This window comes from Pan troglodytes, chromosome 1, assembly GCF_028858775.2.
Source record: "Pan troglodytes isolate AG18354 chromosome 1, NHGRI_mPanTro3-v2.0_pri, whole genome shotgun sequence".
Taxonomy (NCBI): Eukaryota; Metazoa; Chordata; class Mammalia; order Primates; family Hominidae; genus Pan; species Pan troglodytes.
Window position 1 is genome coordinate 189,561,939 of NC_072398.2, and position 17,732 is coordinate 189,579,670.

Here is a 17,732-nt window from a genome sequence, read left to right on the forward strand (position 1 = left end):
TTTCAGGGGACTAGAAGATGCCTGGAAAGCCAGACATTGGGATACGTGCCTGGGGTGCATCAGTTCATTATCCTCACTACTGAATCCCAGTGCCTTGTTCCTTTCTGTGAGACAACAGGGCTCAGAGAGGTGGCATGATTTGCCCACAGAGGTACAACTCTAACCAGTAGAGACAGGACTTGAACTCAGATCTAACTCCAGGAATTGTGCTTTTAAACCCCACCTGGTTGGAGTCCACAGCAGTAGGCACTGCGGAAGCCCTTGGCAGAAGCTGCTCTGACAGCCAGCTCCCCAGGGGTCTCAGTGGCCCACTGAACCTCAGGGCTGGGCATGGGGCGTAGGTGACTGCCAGGTGCTGACATCTCTGCCAATGCCGACGGAGCCTGAGGCCCCCTGGGAAGGGATCTTTCTAGCCCTCTGTCCTCTATGATTTTTCTGGATGTGCTTTTGCAGGGCAGGGAGGGGTGGCGAGTGGGATCTGTCCAAGACTTGGCCCAGCCATCTCTCCCAGAGAGCCCCAGATACTCCGCTGAGCCCAGGAGAAGAGCTGAAGGCCTAGATTCTAACCCGCCTCTGCCAGGAGTATGGCTGCAGCATCGCCTTAGGAAGTTCACTTGCTTTCCTGGGCCTCAATCTCCCTATCTGTAACAGAGGCTATTGGACCATTAGATATATTGGTCCATTTGTGGATACGGGACCCAGCCTGCCCCAACTTCGAAGGTGAACTCAGGTCCAAGAAGCCAAAATCAGCTCTAGAGTGGGCAGGGGGAGAAGAGGGAAAAGGGAGGGCCACCTAGGGCCAGTGGAGGAGTGGCTGGGGGATTTGGGGGCTGGATGGAGGAGCAGGGAGGGAGCCGAAAGGAGCCCTGTGGGGGGCAGTGGAAGGGGAGAGGCAGCCGCCCCAGGATCCCTCCTAGTTTAGGCTCAGTCCTGGCAGGAAACAGGCGAGGAGTAGCGGGAGGGCGAGGGGCCTGGAAAGGGGTTAAATCGCCACCTCTTCAGGACACCCGCCAAAGGGACCAGCTTACGGGAATGGCTGGCCCTAATAGGGCCAGATGGGAGAGACCCTCGATTCTTCCTCAGCACCGCCCAAGATGCTTCTTCACAGCTTGCTCTTGTGGGTCCTGCTCCTGGGGCAGATCCCATCATTTTTCTGGGCACTCTCAGGCACTGTCAATTTCATTTTGATGAGTTAGAATTTCCAATCTCATCTAGCATCAAAACTTCAATGTCTCATTCAATCTAAAGAGTCATTCCTCTCTCTAGCCCAGGCCTGGCTACGGCTGAGAAAGCTGAGGTGATGGGGCTGGGAGGCCTGGTCCTCCAGGAAGCTTGGGGCTTAGGGGTCCTCTCTGCAGAGCACTCCTTGTGGGACCTCTGCAGAGCCCCTCACTGAGATTCTCAACCGGCATTTCCCTGACGTGGGCAATGGGTCTGCAGCAGAGATCACCCCACTGTTCCTGCCCCAGCTCCTGTTTCTGGGGTTCTCTCCACTCAGACTCCAAGAAGTCACCTTGCAAGGCAGGTAGAACCTTCTGTGCAGTGTGCCTCGTCCACTCTGACCCACGGCTACTCTGACCCGTGGAAGAACCTGGGCTTGGTGGAGTCTGGGCTCCAAGCCACCACCCCCATCTAGACTCTTTTCAAGCCAGGGGCAAATTCCAGGGAACACTTCTGTCAGCTTTTGCCAGTGTTTCTCCTGAAGCACCACCCCTCACCCAAATTAAGGTGGGAGTAGTTAGGGGGGCACACCCCACCCCTCCCCAGGTAGAGCATATTGACCAAGGAATCCTTGTTGTCTTTCCCCTCCCCACACTTGTCACTCTCGCCTCCCTTAAGGTAGTATAGAAGTGTGTGCCATGGGCCACACCAGCTTGAGGTCATCAGTCCTGCGAGGCCTGAAGAGATCTGCCTCTCACTTTAGAACGTGGGGGTTTGGGGCACCAATGACTCTCAGAGGCAATTCCAAATGAGCAGTGTTCCATTCGGACATCCCGTTGTGAATGCAAACCACTGCTCTTCCTGCTAACTCAGACTCCTTCTTTGGCCGCATCCCGGTCCCTGTCACCTATCCTAGGCCCAGCCCCAGCCCTCTCCCTGGGACAGGACAATAGCCCCATATGCACTGTTGAGCAACACCTCACCTCCCCTCCAGCCATCTCAAAGTTCCTGGACAAAGGGACTGTGGCCTGGAGCGGGGCCGAGACCCGTCAGGGTCTCACAGCCTGCTCTAGAACTGTGACCCAAACCCAGGCACCAGAATCGCAGAGCAGCGCTCCTTCCAGGGGCTCGCCCCCAGCCTTCACCTCTCTGGTAGGGGTGGACTGACTAGATGGAGGGGCTGAAGCAGGGAGGAGTCCCTCCCTCTCTAAGGCAGCAGCAAGGGTTCCAGCAAGAACAAGGTTGGGAGCCAGGTGGACCTGGGTTTGAATCCTTGTGCTGCCACTTTCCAGCTGTCATTTCTGAAGCACAGTCTCCCCTCTGTAAATGGGATATGGTGACACTCAGCCACAGGGCTGCTGGGAAGAGTGACTGAGAGAAGGTCCCAGCCAGGCTCTGGCACAGAGCAGGTTAGCTCCCTCAGGACCCTCCCGCGAAGAGCCCCTCCTCCCTCACTAGGCTCTGTTCCAAGACCAGAGACCAATTTTCTGACTGCGCTGGGTCTTGAACTTCCCATTTATGCCAAGGAAAGAAAGGCTGTGGTGTGCCGAGGGCCCTGGGAGAGTCTTTGGAACCGGGGTGGGGGCGTAGCCTAGATGGGAAGGGCTGCTCTTCCTACCCATCTGCTCCCAGACCCCTCCCACCAGGGACGGCACTCCAGCCCCTCCCCCAGCTCCCAGCACAGATGGCAGGAAGGAAATGCCAAGGCACGGAGGCAGGGAGGGGCCACCCAGCCCCCAGCGGCTGCAGCCCTTGCCAAGCTTCCCACAGGAGGAAGAAACAAGCCCCCTCCCTCGCCTATGGCACTGCCCCTCAGAGAGCCACAGCCCACTGATGCCCTGGTGCCTCGCATCCTGTTGTCATGGTAACCAGGACTAGCTGACGTGCCGACAGGCAGACCAGGAGCTGCTGCCACATGAATCACTTGAACTTGATGTGACAGATACAGGCAGGCGGGCTGCACAGGGGTAGAGGGAGGTGGTGCCCTGTAGGCAGGGATCCTGGTTGGGCAGGGGGAGTTCGGCTGAGTCCCTCCAATCATGACAGGCTTAGGGGCACCAGAAACCCGTGAGACCCCAGAAGTTCCCACTGAAGGCAGAGCCCCTTGGACCAGCCATGCATGAGTCCCCTCCAAGCTCCCATTTCCTCATTTATAAGATTGGGAGAATGAACTGAGTGGGAAACATCAATTAAAATAACGGGCATGGGCTTGCTTTGTAAATTCAAATGTGACACAAATGCTGGCTGTTCTGGAAAGCACAGAGGCTCTCTCCTCACACACACCCAGGCTTCAGACCCCTTGCTGCTATTTGTTGGTTCTGTGCCAGCCCCAACTTTCTGTTCTGTGGAATGGGGATAATTTGCCTCCCTGCCTGGTTTTAACTACTCACTTAGTCATGCAATAAAAATTCTCAAACCCATCTATGTACCAAGTGCTATGTTAGGCACAAAGCTGACCCATTTCCTGCCCTCACTGAGCTTACATTCTAGTGAGAGGGGCAGACTCCAAGCAAGGAAACAAACAAAATAACTTGGGTTGTAATGATGCTGTGATGAATACAAACAAGGGACAGGGTCACAGAGTAACTGGGGAGAGGGCTTATTTTAGGAAGGAGGATCGGGATGGACTCTGTGAGAGCTAAGCAAAGAGAAGGAGCTGGACTCTCCAGTGAGGGGAGAGAGCTCCAAGCCCAGGGAAGGACAGGGCCAGTGTCCTGGGGAGGGAGAAAAGGGATTGTGTTGGAAGTACAGAAGGGAGACCACCATGGATTTAGCAGGGCAAATGGGTGTGTGTGAACGGGAGGTTTTATTCCAGATGCAATGGGAGGTGGAAAGTCTTGGCACTTTAAGAAAAGAAGCAATGTGATTTGATCTCCATGGGCATGCTGAGGACACTTCTGCTGGCTTGTGGAGAATGCACGTGCTCAGGGAACAGCCCAGGTAGAAGTCACTGCAGAGGTTCAAAGCCGCGATGAGGATGCTGTGAGCCCAGGGCAGTGACAGAGATGGGGAGAGGTGGTCAGATTTGAGATAATTTAGGGAGACAGAATTGCCAGGACTCATTCATGGCCTAGACATGGATGGTAAAAGAAAGGGGAGAGTGTGACATCTGGGTCTCTGATTGGTTGTGGTGCCTATTTCTTTTTTCCTTTTTTTTTTTTTTTTTTTTTTTTTTTGAGACAAGGTCTTGTTGTTGTGTCACCCAAGCAAACACAGCAGTGGTGCAAACACAGCTCACTTCAACCTCAATCTCCCGGGCTCAAGCAATTCTCTCACCTCCACCTGCTGAGTAGCTGGGACCACAGTCAAGCACCACCATGCCTGGATTTGCTGCTTATTTTTATCTTTATTTTTTAGAGATAAAATTTCACTAAATTGCTCAGGCTGGTCTTGAACTCCTAGGTGCAAGCAATCCTCCCGCCTCGGCCTCCCAAAGTGCTGGGATTAGAGGTGTGAGCCACCGTGCCTGGCCTGGTGCCTACTTCTAAGACTGGGAAACATGAGTGATTTGTGAATCATCTTTAAAGATGGGACTTTAGCCTATGGGACTTCTCTCTCCAGGGGAGGAATATTCATTGGCTGCCCTTTCCCTTCACTCTCTGGAGGGTTGCCCTGGCCACTCTGGAAGAAATGTATGGAAAGGCTATATGGCAGGGAACCCGATCAGAACTCTGGTTTGTAAGTGACAGAAACACTACTCAGCCTCCCATAGGCACGAAGAGGGATTTACTGGCTTACAGAATCCATGGAACTAACCCACAGGAATGGCCCAGAGAGCAGCTCCTCTAGAGTCTCTCCAATGCCAGCTCATCCTTCCCAGCTGCAGACCCGCTTCTTCCCCAAGCCAGGACACATGGCCACAGTCCCTTAGATTTTTTTGAAAATCAGAATCAAATTTTATCTTAAACTTTTTCTCTTCAATAGGGCTGACCTGGCCACCTTTGGCCTAAAAATGTGAAGAAATGTGATAATGTATAGTTTGTGAAGAGGGAAAAGACTACCCCAGAAATCCATATATTAAAAAAGAAAGATGTACTAATCTAGAAACTATTCACACACAAAAGCAATGAAATTCTTTTGAAACAGGAAAAAGGAAATATGGAAAAATTCATAATGGCATCCTCTCAATTTGTATATGATTATAGGATATAAAAGAAAGACATTCTCTTGCATTTCCAGTCCAAAAACTTGGAGAACTTTAATTGGCGGGGCTTCAACCATGTGCCGTTCTTGGGCCAATCAGCTGTGGCCAGGAGTGGGGTTCCTATAAGAGCCTGGCAGCTCACACTATGACCACAGGGCTGGAGGGGGCTGGGATGGGCTGTGATTCCCAAGAGAAGGGAAGAGTGCTGAGCAGATAATGTCCCTAGTGTTCCTTATACGCCTTGAGTGTCAGCTGAAGTTCTGACTAGAGAGATGAAACAAAACCATGAGAACAAAGAAAAGTTTGCAAAAGGGTGGAAAACTCAGTAACTTGTCATTTGGAGGTCCAGGAGGGGCAGCCAGAGAAGAGTTTGTGACCCCCAAAAGGCATCCAGTGAGAACAGAGGATTAAACGCATTGTCTTGACAGAGAAAAGAATATAGCTTCAGCAGCGTCCAGGTGTGGGGTGGTGGGGTGGTGGGGTGGTGGGATGGTGGGGTGGTGGGGTGTGGGGTGGGGATCTAACTGAGCTTAACTACAACATCTGATGAAAGTGTGAGGATGACTCTGATATGCCCAGAGCCTGGGGTTACCAAGATATGCCTGCTGATTGGAGTTGAATTGTCAAAGCATACAAAAGTAAAGCATAGTCCACTGCTTTCGGAAGAGTGAAAGGGTCTTGCTAGGCTCACTAGCTGTATAACTTTGGGCAAGTTAGATTTCACATCTCCAAGCCTCCATTTGCTTGGGTTTAAAGTGGTGAGTTGCCCGGGCATGATGGCTCACGCCTGTAATCCCAGCACTTTGAGAGACGAACGTGGGAGAATCGCTTGACCCTAGGAGTTTGAGACCAGCCTGGACAACACAGTGAGACCCCATCTCTCCAAAAAATAAAAAATAAAATGATGGGTGTGCAAAATGAAATAACATATAAATATGATTGCCTGTCTCTTAAGGTTGAGTGAAGATTAGAAGAGAAAATGTATCTAAAACACCTGCTACAGGTTGGGTGCAGTGGCTCATGCCTGTAATCCCAACAATTTAGGAGGCCAAATTGGGAGGATCACTTGAGCCCAAGAGTTCAAGATCAGCCTGGGCAACATGACGAGACCCCCTCTCTACAAAAAATACAAAAATTATCTTGGTGTGATGAAGCTCACCTGTAGTTCCATCTACGTGGGAGGCTGAGGTGGGAGGATCAATTGAGCCTGGGAGATGGAGGCTGCAGTGAGTCATGATCATGCCACTACACTCCAACCTGGGTGACAGTGAGACCCTGTCTCAAAAAAAAAAAAAAAAAAAAACACCAAAAACAAAACAAAACAACAACAAAAAAAACACCTGCTACAAAGCCTGAGAGCCAGAAACTTAGTAAGTGCTCAATAATGTTATCTGTTATTTTTATTACTGCTACAAAAGTGTATGGAGGGGATAGGTCTCTTAACTTCTGAGTGCCAATGAGAGAACAATCTAAAATACAAGAGGCTTTAATATGTGGTCAATGACTCTACCCTGGGCAACAGTAATAGAAGCTCTATTATCTGATCATCTGTTCTGTGCCAGGCACTTTGCTAAGTCCTTTACTATATTTTCTCATTTAAGCCACATGACAGTGATTAGTGATAGTGTATCAGTTAGCTTTTGCTGCATAACAAATTACCCCAATGTTTATAGCTAAAACAACCACTGCTTATTAAGCTCATGATTCTGTGGTTTGGAAATTCAGCTGAGCTCTTCTTCCGGCCTTTGCTGGGCTCACTCATGCATCTGCAGTCAGCTGCTAGTCAGTTAAGTGGCTCTGCTTCTGGGGGTTGGCTGGCTGACATCTGCATGCTGAGGGTGACTGAGCCGTACGTTTCTCTTCATCCAGCAGGATAGCCCATGCTTGTTCACACAGCAGCTGGGCAGGGCTCCAACAGAATGGAGGAAAGCATACAAGGCCTCTTTAGGCTTGGGCTCAGAACTGGCTCTGTCACTTCCACCACATTCTGTTGGCCAAAGTAAGTCCAAGATCATCCCAGATTCAAAGCAATGAGAGAAGTTGCCAAATTTTACTGCCATGAGGCGCACTCAGGGAGGGATGGGGAATTGTGGCCACTTTTGCAATCTACCACTGATAGGTACTAATATCACTGCCATTTTCCCTGTGAGAAAATCAAGCCTCACGGAGGTAAAAATGGCCTGACCAAGTTATGCAGGTAGAGCGTGGCAGACATGTGAACCCCAGGGTCTCAGGCTTGACTACATGGTGACATTCAAACTTCATTCTCTTAGGGGAAACTGGCAGGCTCTCGTCTGTCACAATCCAAAACAACCCAATTTTATAGGCATCAGCGAGTTTGGCTGAGATGAAGACGAGGCAGGAACAGATAAAAAGTTGGGTCTAAAGCAGGTCAGGACCAGGGGGCTCAGACAGAGCCTGCAGCCATGGCGAGGTTCAGTGACACGGACCTCAGCCTGCCTCACAAAGGCACAGAACTAAACTTCATGAACCAGAGCTGACCCTCTTCCAGGCAGAAACCTTGCCTGGGCCTCAGGCTGGCAGGGTCCCACCAGGAGCCCATGGTGAGGGAGCTGCCTCCGGTGTTGGCTGCTGGGCTCCCAGCCCATGGTTGTGACAGCGCAGGCAGAAAGATCAAAGAGGTGCCACAAGGTGAAGTAGAAGATCTGTCCTCTCCAAAGAGCTCTGAAATCATCTCTGCCTGTAGGGAAGTCAGCAGAGGGGCACGGGGGGTCTGCGATGGAACTGCCCCACTTCCTCACCTCCGCTACAACCGGCCCCTCCCCCACAGAGACACCAGAGCCATGAGCACAGCTGTGCCCAGCCAAGCTGCCGGGTGCCAAGACGGGCCTGGCGGGCTCCGTCTCATCTGTCTCTCTTTAGCAGGAACAAATGGGAATGAGGGAATCAATTAACAAGGCTCCTTAGCCAAAGGACTGCTGCTCCCTCCTTCCCTAGCCTGTTAACCCTTTGCTTCCAGGGCTGGGAGGGCTGCCCTGGTGTGCCAGCCATGCTGGCTTCTGTCTTGTCTGTGCCAGATGCCCATAGCAGCTGCCAAGCTGAGGGACCAGAGCCAGAAATGCAAGCACCTCTATTCCACCCGGCGGAATTTGGGGTCAGTCTTGAAGCATACTCAGGACTCTGGCCCACAGGCAGGCCTGGACCTTTTTTCTCTCTCTAGAGACCTAGGATCCTCTCCTGGCTCAAAAAGCTCTGAACAGAAGAGACAGGCCTAACAGTGGCTTTCAGACTGGGATGGTAGGTCACAGCCGAGCCCTACATGGGCCTCACACTAGATCTGGGAAAGACAAGGGCCCAGGGGACAGGGCAAGATGCATCCAGCCACGTTCAGAAAGCCCTGACAATTCTAACTTCAGAAGCAAATGGTCAAATTTGCTAAGAATGCTCTCTGGGGAATTCAGAAAGGCAACTGTGAGGGCCTGGAAGTCCTGGGTTGTCAGGAGCCTTAGGTTGGAGTCCCTAGCTCAATAGCTGATGTGGCCTTATGACATTCTGAGTTATTAATTAATAGGCCACTCTTTCTCCCACCAACTCTCACCAAACGGCTTTACTTGCTCCCCAAGGGTCTTTCCCAGCCTTGGAAGTAAGGCCATCAGTCTTGAGCCTGCTACATTACACAACACGGGGGTGCCATTCATAGCCTGCTCCACCATACACAGTGACACTGGGGTCACCCCTGCATGGAACAAAAGAAACAAAAGTGTGTACTGTTGGCCTTTTACATTCAAAAGATACTCTTCTAAGTTAAGACCAAAAAAAAAAAAAAAAAAATTGGATGCAGCTTGCATCGAGAGTGCTACCCACAGATTCCACATCCCTGCACTCTAGACTGAATAAAAGACTCCAAAGGCTGAAAGAAGGTGAAGAAAGGGATAAGACAGACAGGTCAGAGGGAGGACCACCTGCTGAGCTGCACCCAGAAGCTCCAGTGGTTTCCAGAGCCAGGGAGCCACATGGGAACCAAGTGTGCCCAATGACAAGGCTCACTCCACACAGCTGAGTGAGCTCTGTGGCCCAGCCAGGGCCTGGGACAGGGACATATGTCAGTCCGTTCATTCATCCATCCATCCATTCATTACAAAAATGGACAGTGAGTGCCTACTGTATGTCAGACACTATTCTGGGCAGAGTGAACAAGCAGACAAGGGCCTGGGCCTTGGGCAGTGTGAGGATGAGGACCACTCAGTGACTGAAGCTGGCTATTCGCCAGTCATCCAGCAGAAGAGAGGTGGTCTGTGCCCTGAATCCTGGCTCAGTGCCCACCGGGATTATCCAATGGGCAGAGCCCCCTCCTGCCCCTCTTCAGCACCCTAGTACACTTGTTGTGAGCCCCCTGGGTAAGTGTGGGGCCCTAGACAAGCAGAGAGATGACAAGGAAGGGTGGGGGAGAGATGTGGGAAAGTGGAGCTAGTTGGGAGACTGCCCAGTCAACAAAACATGTGCTGAAGCACCCTAAGATGCTCCAGTACAGGCAGGGGATAGCTGGACCTCCCTCCCTTGTTCTCAGCGTGTTTGCGTTTCTCTTTTCCTACTGCAGAGGAGTATCCAGCCTGCTGAAAACTCCAGAGGCTCACCTTGACCCTAAATTCAAAACTCAAGCCAGGGCCGAGCGCGGTGGTTCACGCCTGCAATCCCAATGCTTTGGGAGACCAAGGCGGGCGGACCACAGGAGTTGGAGACCAGCCTGGCCAACATGGAAAAACCCCGTCTCTACTAAAAATACAAAAATTAGGTATGGTGGCACATGCCTGTAATCACAGCTACTCGGGAGGCTGAGGTGGGAGAATCACTTGAACCCGGGAGGCGGAACTTGCAGTGAGCTGAGAAGGCACCACTGCACTCCAGCCTGGGCAACCTAGTGAGATTCTGTCTAAAAAAAATAAAATATAATATAATATAAAATAAAATAAAATAAAATAAAATAAACTCAAGCCAGGGCTTCTGATTGGCCCAGTGTGAATCACGTGTCCTTCACTGAGCCAATCAACATTGCCCAGGAGGGTAGGCTCTGTAAAAGATGGCAGCTCCCATTCTAAAATCAGGGTTAACATGGGTTGAAAATAGTTCCTTGTAGACAAAACCACAGATATCCACACCAACCTTGGGCATATAGAGATACATGGAGCCTCACTTTTCTGACCTGTAAAATGGAGCTAACTATTGTGCCAACCTCACTGGGCTGTCTCAAGGGTTAAAGTAGATAAACAAGTGTGCTTGGCACACTTTACAGATATTCGAGAAATGGAAGGTAAGTGTGATTTAGGACCTCTCTGGCCTCAGTCAACCCCTCTCTAAAATGGATGTCCTGCTCGATCTCCCCAACCCTGATGTCCCAGGATCCCATGGCCCAGGGCCTCCGTGCAGGTGGTGAGTGACCCCAGACCTTCCTCTCAGAGATCTAGTGTCCTCCGTCTATTCCTGGGAACTGAGATCTCCTCCTGCTGCTCTTCCCCTCGTCAAGGAATGTTCCTGGCCCCCTGTGACCGCCCTCAACACCCCACATCTCTGCCTAGAGTCCTGGGAAGAGCATGTGCAGGGCTATTCTGAGCTGGGGAACCAGAGTTCAGACCGCAGTTCTGGCTGGGTGATCTTGCTCAGGCACCTTAAGCCCTCTGTGCCTTAGTTTCCTTGACTGTGACAATGGGGTGGTGAATAGTAGAAACTCTCTCGTAGGGCTGTTGTGTATATGGCCCAGCACAGAACGAATGCCATGTAAAAATCTTAGCCATTCCCGTTGTTAACACTGCTGGCCCTCGCTCCATCTGCTGCGGAAATAGCACGGACAGGTCAGAGTGAGCTGAGCGCTGGGACAGAGCCATAAACAAGACTGACTGACGCCGGCCCTGTCCTCCTGGAGCTCCCATCCTGATGGAGGCAGACACATCAACAGGCAATTTCAATGCAGCGTGACCAGGGCCACTCTCAAGGGAAGCCTGGGCGGCCGGAGCAGGGGCCCAGCCCCACGGATAGAGGGTCAGGGCAGGCAGCCAGGAGAGGTGATGGCCGGAAGACAGTGCAAGTGGACCGGGTGAGGGAGTTCAGGGTGCATCGAGGCAGAGGGGCCAGACAGTATTCAACCTTGAGAGCTGACCGGGGGAGACACAGGCTGATCTTGACCAGTTCAGGTGGAGGGAAGGTGGGTGAGGTGGGCATGGAGGGCGTCCAGGTGGAGGCAGTTGCTCTCCCGGGCTGAGTGTGGAGCCTCAGCCCCGCTCTCTCCCTGGACTGTGCCTGTATGTGATTTTGTGTAACTGAGATTATGTGTGTATGTGTGTGGCCGTGTAGGGGGTGGTGTGTTTGTGGGTTTGTTCCTCAGCAGGGTTGTGGCGAGGGTGTGAAAAATAGTGTGAGTTTGGAAAGGGTATGCCTATTTGAGACAGTTTAGGGTGTGACCACTGTGTGTGAAGTTGTGTGTGTGACGCTATACGCGTAACTGTGTGTCCATGAATGTCCCTAAGACTGTGTGATGTGTGGCTGTATGTAGCTGTGTATTATGTGTCTTTCTGTAGGTATGTGTGTATAAATGTGTGTATGTATGTTAGACACACATGCACTGCTGTCTGTGGAGACCAGGGCAATGAGAGCTGCTCCCCCACTTCCATCCAGCCCTGCCGCAGAGGAGACACACACACACACACACACACACACACACACACACACACTCCTGGGGCTGGGAGGGGTGGCTGCCTGTCGCTGCCACAGCCAGTCAGAACTTGCTAATTTGCATGTTAATGAAGCCCGGGGAGCTCTCCAGCTCCAGACTGACAGGAGCCCCTGGCACCCCATCCTCCCCTGACAAGACTGGGAGCGAGGAGTGGGGAGGGCTGAGAGACGGCAGAGGGAAGAAGAGACAGAGGAGGCTCTGGGATGAAGCTCCCCTTTCTCTTTCTCTTTCTCTCACTCCATCACCCCTCTGCAGGCCCCAGGCCCCTCCACTTAGCTGCCAGCCCCCACACTCTCCCTCCACTCTCCTCACAAGACTCTGAGCTAGGGGAGAAAAGGCTGGGTCAGAGCCCTCACCAGGCATGCGCAGCCCTGGGGTGAAGGCAGGGGACGCTGCTCAGGGCTCCTCTATGAGCTGAGCTGAGCTGCCCACACCTGCCCCCTTCACAGAACATGCAGCGAGTCATCCCATGGCACCTGCAGGTGCCCTGGGGAAGATGCCTTGAGCCAGCCATCTGAGAGCAGCAGGCACTAGTGTGCCCAGGTTGGTGCCAACAGTCAGCAGGCTCTCTCCTGCCCTCTGCACCAGGCTTCAGCAGGGGCTGAGGGGACTGCTAAGCTCTCAGCCTGCCCTGTGTCCTAAGAGGGAAGACTCAACCCATGTGGGAACCCCTGCCAGGGTCCTGCCAGCAGGGGAGATATGAGGCAGAGTGGGGGACCGGGACAGGGCTGGGGGATCTGAAGATATGATGTGTGAGGAGTAACAGTGGGGTCATAACAGTGGAGGGCACCCACCACCCTCTCCCCAGAGGGGCTGTGCTCCCAGCGAGGGAAGGGCGGTGGCGGCCGGAGAGTGGAGCCTCGTAGCTTTGATCAACAGGTCAGTCCGGGATTGTGCCGTTTCATTCTCAGTGCCATTGCCATTTGCAGTCTTGTTTGGGTCCGGATCCATCCCCCTTCCCATCCCCCCATCGCCTTCGTGCCCCATCCCCTCCTCCCGAGCTCCTTCCTTTCCTAATCAGCCACATCCCACAGGGGGCTGGGCTCTCTGGGGAGCCCTCCACAGCCAGCTCCTAAACACACTGTCTGGTTTTGTCTCAGAGAAGTTGTGTCCCCTGCCTTGGCAGAGGGACAGTCTGGGCTCCTGCCCTGTCACCCTGGCCCATACTGGGCACTTTCTTCCCTCCTTTGCCTTCCCTTCTCCCCCCATCTCTCTTGACCCAGGTCTGGCCCAGTGCTCTCTGTCGCCCACTGGGCCTAGGCCTCCATCTCTCCCTTTTTTATCCAAATGCTCAAATATTCATATTTATTCATCTTCTCTCTCTCTCTCTCTCTCTCTCTCCTCTCTCTCTCTCTTTCTGTCGTCTTGGTTCTAGGTCCCTGGACACCCACCCTGCCTCTGCCCCATCCCCCCACCCTGTGGCTACGCCTGGTCCCCAGATGTGCTTACCAGAGCTGGGAGGCAGAAAGGTGAGGGAACCTCAGGGCCCTGGGTCTCTGCAGGTGAGAAGAGAGCAAAGCAGTTGCTGGTGTTAATTGCAGGGAGGATGTCTGGCAGAAATAAGGTGGTTTTTCTGCTTCAGTGACGACTGTTACAATCAAATTGTCCACAGACAATTAGCAGAGTGGGAGAAATAAGAATTAGATTTCTAATTATTTTCCCAGTAAAAGCCGCCCTGGACCCCGTGGGTGAGGGGGAAGGGCTTCTCAGTGGAGCCAACAGGCACTTTTGTGGGCCTAGCTCCCCTGAAGCTGGTGTGAGGGAGCGCCAAGTAGCAGGTGGTAGAGACAGAGGAATGCACCCCACCCCAGCGCTCAGCACCACCAAGATGGCAGGAAGGAAAGGACACACCTTGCTGAGCCTTGGAGTTCTGGAAAGAACCAGCATCTAGAGGCTGCTACTGGGTCTCAGGACCAGCCCTGGTACTACTTGCCGTCTCTTCCCATTTTCAACCCTCAGTTTGCTCATTCCAAAAATGGGGGACTAAGAATTCTCAGGTAGTGGAGTTGTTGTGAGCAGCCAATGATGTGAGCTGGTGGGAGCATCTCACAGCGACCGGCAGAGGGCAAGGGGTCCTGCCTGCTCCTGCCCTGGCCTCACTCTCACACCATGGTGCACGTGCTCACACACGACTGTGTGAATGTGTAAGCCCACACACACATTCACGTATGGGAAGCCTCTCCTTCCACACGCCTCTGCACATCTGGGTGCACAGCCTAACTCTTAACAAAATGGGCCGGGCATGCTGGCTCACACCTGTAATCCTAGCACTTTGGGAGTCCAAGGCGGGTGGATCACTTGAGGTCAGGAGTTGGAGACCAGCCTGGCCAACATGGTGAAACCCCCTTTCTACTAAAAATACAAAAATTAACCAGGCGTGGCGGTGAGCGCCTATAATCTCAGCTACTTGGGAAGCTGAGGCAGGAGAATCGTTTGAACCAGGGAGGCAGAGGTTGCAGTGAGCTGAGATCATGCCACTGCACTCCAGCCTGGGTGACAAAGTAAGACTCCGTCTAAGGGGGAAAAAAAAAAAAAAAAAAAAAAGATTTTCCTTGATCTGTGTGAGCCTCCATTTCCATATTTGTTAAGGAAGCTGATGAAGGTGCCTACTGCATAGGGTTCAAGGACACATGTGGAAAGGGCATGGCTCCTGGCTGCTGCATGGCGTGCATTCAGTAAATGGTGTTAATGATGAAAATACTATATGAGGTGTCCAGTCCATGCCTGCAAGGCCAAAGGAGGAAAGTAGGGTGTGTTTCGGGAGGGAATAGGTTTAGGAAGTTGAAGGAAGTGATGAATAAGCATTTGTCAATCCCTACTAAGCACAAGCCCTCTGTGCTGCGTGCTCTGGACCCATCAGGCCCAGCCTTCATACTCAGAGAGACAGGCAGCAGCAGAGCAGGCAAAGACCGACTGGGTTTGGGTGGGACAGTTCTAGGTTTGTGTTGGAGCTGTGCCCTTGGTACGAATCAGGATGCTTCCACTTCCCCCTCTGAGCCTCAGTTTTCCTCTCTGTAAAGTGGGGATAACACCTACCTCCCAGGGTAGTTTGCAGGCTGTGACAGTGCTTTGCACCTGGGAACATGCTTTTGGGGTGGAGGGGCCATTGGCACAATCACTCTGACTTGGACACCAGTGCCACACACGTCCCACACACAGACTCAGTGTCTACAGGTGGATGCCTCCAGACCACCCGGAGCCTTCAGGCCTGACTCCACATCGAGGAGAGGGAAGACCTAGCTCACTAATGTCCAACAGGTGCCCAGGCCTAGTGACAGCCAACACACCTGCACAAAGGTCTCATACAGGTGCCACACATGATCACTCTGTCACATTCATACACACACACAAACACCCCCACCCACACACACACACACACAAACACCCACGCACCCTTCCTGGGCCTGTTCCTTCTCGCACACCCAGGACAGGCAGCCAGGATGTCCCCGAGTGAACCTAAGAGAAGCTCAAGGCCGCACCCACCAGGGCTGTGCTGAGGGAGGCAGCTGCAGCCCAGCTGTGGGGTCTGGGCTGGGGTGAAGGGAGCTGTGTGGAAACCCAGATGGGAGTTAGTGTAGGAGGGGCGCAAGGCTGCATCCTGGGCCCCACCTTCCCACCTCTAGGCCAACGGGCTGGGCTTGGCAGAGAGGCAGTCACCTGCCTGGAGGTGGGAAGAGCCTCTTTCTGTATTGATCCTCCCTCCCCACCTGCCCTTTATTCAACAGTGACAGTGACCCTGGGGAGGATGCCTCTGCCCACCCTACCTCAGCCCCACCTCTGTCTTCCTCCCCTGCCTCCTCCTGGGTCCATGGTCTCTGTCACTCTGGGCCTGGGTCTCCCCGCCCCTGTGCTGGGCTATGTAAATGTGGTATTTCCCTCCCATCATCGGGGCTGCCGGCTTGGCTCACATTTAATTTGATCTGTGGCGGCGCCTCTGCGGAGCCACTCATCAAAGCAGGAAGACAATTAGGTGAATGTCAGGGTGGCCTAGGCCCCGCAGGGGCCACCAGGGCCTGGAGCTGGGACTGTGAGGGGTGGGCTTGGGGGCCTGGCTGCAATCCTGGTCTCCCTTTGGGCCGGTCCATGCTCAGGTTCCAGTGCTTGTTGTGTGACCAGAGGCCTGGACTGCCCAGCGAAAACCAGGCTTCCCTCTGCCTAGACCCTGCTTTGAGGGTGTGACCGGTGCCTTTGAAGTACAGGAAAGGCCCTGCAGACCTCTCTTTCCTTCTCAAGCCACAGAAAGCATGGGGCCCAGGCATCTGCATGGCTACATTCAGGTTGACCCCTGGGCTGGCAGTAGTTGGGTTTGGGGGAGGATCCAAGCTCTGGGCTGGGTCCTGCTCCATCCCTGCCACCCTGGCCTTGATGCAGAGCCCAGAACCACTCTTTGGCATCCAAAGGGCAGGGTATTTGGAGAACATGCTGGCGTTAGTACTTCATGATGGGAGAGATGGCTTCTCCAGACATGTTCAAGGATAGCAGTTAGGAGTTTGGGCAGGAACAGAATGGAAGAATAGGTGGGCTCCTCTAATGAAAGACAGGTTTATGCCCCCCTGGGAGATCCCCCACTCATACCGCCCAAAGCTTGCTAGGAACGGTGGTGGCCAAAGGCCCTGCAGTGAGCATGGGGGGACTCTGATCCTGGATCATTTGGACATAAGAATAAATGTAAATATGACCTTACTTGTCCTCATCGGTTCTGCAGCTCTGTGTCACCTCATGCCAAGGACATGAGCTCATTTAATTCCTACATAAACCCATTTTACACATGAAGAAACTAAGGGTCAGAGAAGCTAATTGCCCAGGGTCATTCAGCCAACAAGTAGTAGAATCCCATAGACTCTGGATTCAGGCACTGTCCACATCTCCAGCTGCCCCCAGAGTGCCAGCCCTCCTGAGAGAGCTCCCCACATCCCCAAGGACACCTCCTACTAGGGACCAGGTTACCCATGTCTCCTGCAGCCTGGTGGAGGTCTGCCTGCTAGGGTGAGCCTCTGCCTCACCCGCCCACCCGTGTGCTAGGGACAGAAGGGGGACTTTATGTGCAATCTGCCCGACTCTCCAGAAAGCACTTAGGTTTACGATGTGCATGAAATTGATCGCCAGTTGGCGCAGCCCCCGCTCGCTCAGTGCCAGCCCAATGCTGGCAGGAGGCTCCCCCACCACCCCCCACTTTCAAGGAGCATCAAAGCCGGCTGCCAAGGCCTCTCGTGAGGGTCCTTCTCCAGTAACAAGTGCAGAATGGAGGGGGGAGTTCTGCCCAAAGGCCTTTCCACAGTGCACACACCCCCGCCCTGTGAGAGTTAAATAGCTCCGTGTTTTATGCCAGTTCCAGCCTCTTCTGCTTCCCCTCTAACAAGCCGATGCTTTCAAAGGCCCCACTAATTGGTGTTTGCACCTCACACACCACGACACTTTGATAGTCACTTAGAATGTGGGTCCATCCATCACACCCAGGGTACAGGGAAGCTGCTCACCTTGCTGTACCAGGGTACCCGGGCCTGTGTGCTCTGTGCATGTGTGCAAGTGTGTGCATGCCTGCATGCACATGTGAGAGTACTCATATGCCTTCCTTCATATGTGCAGAATATGTGCCTGTACAGGCACACCTATGTGCACCTATGTGTATAAATGCTCCCTTGAGGATATTTCTTGTACAACTCTGTGTTTGTATGTCAGTGCATGTGCATGGGTGAACACTAACATCTGTGCACGGGGGAGTGTGAACTTGTGTGTATGCAC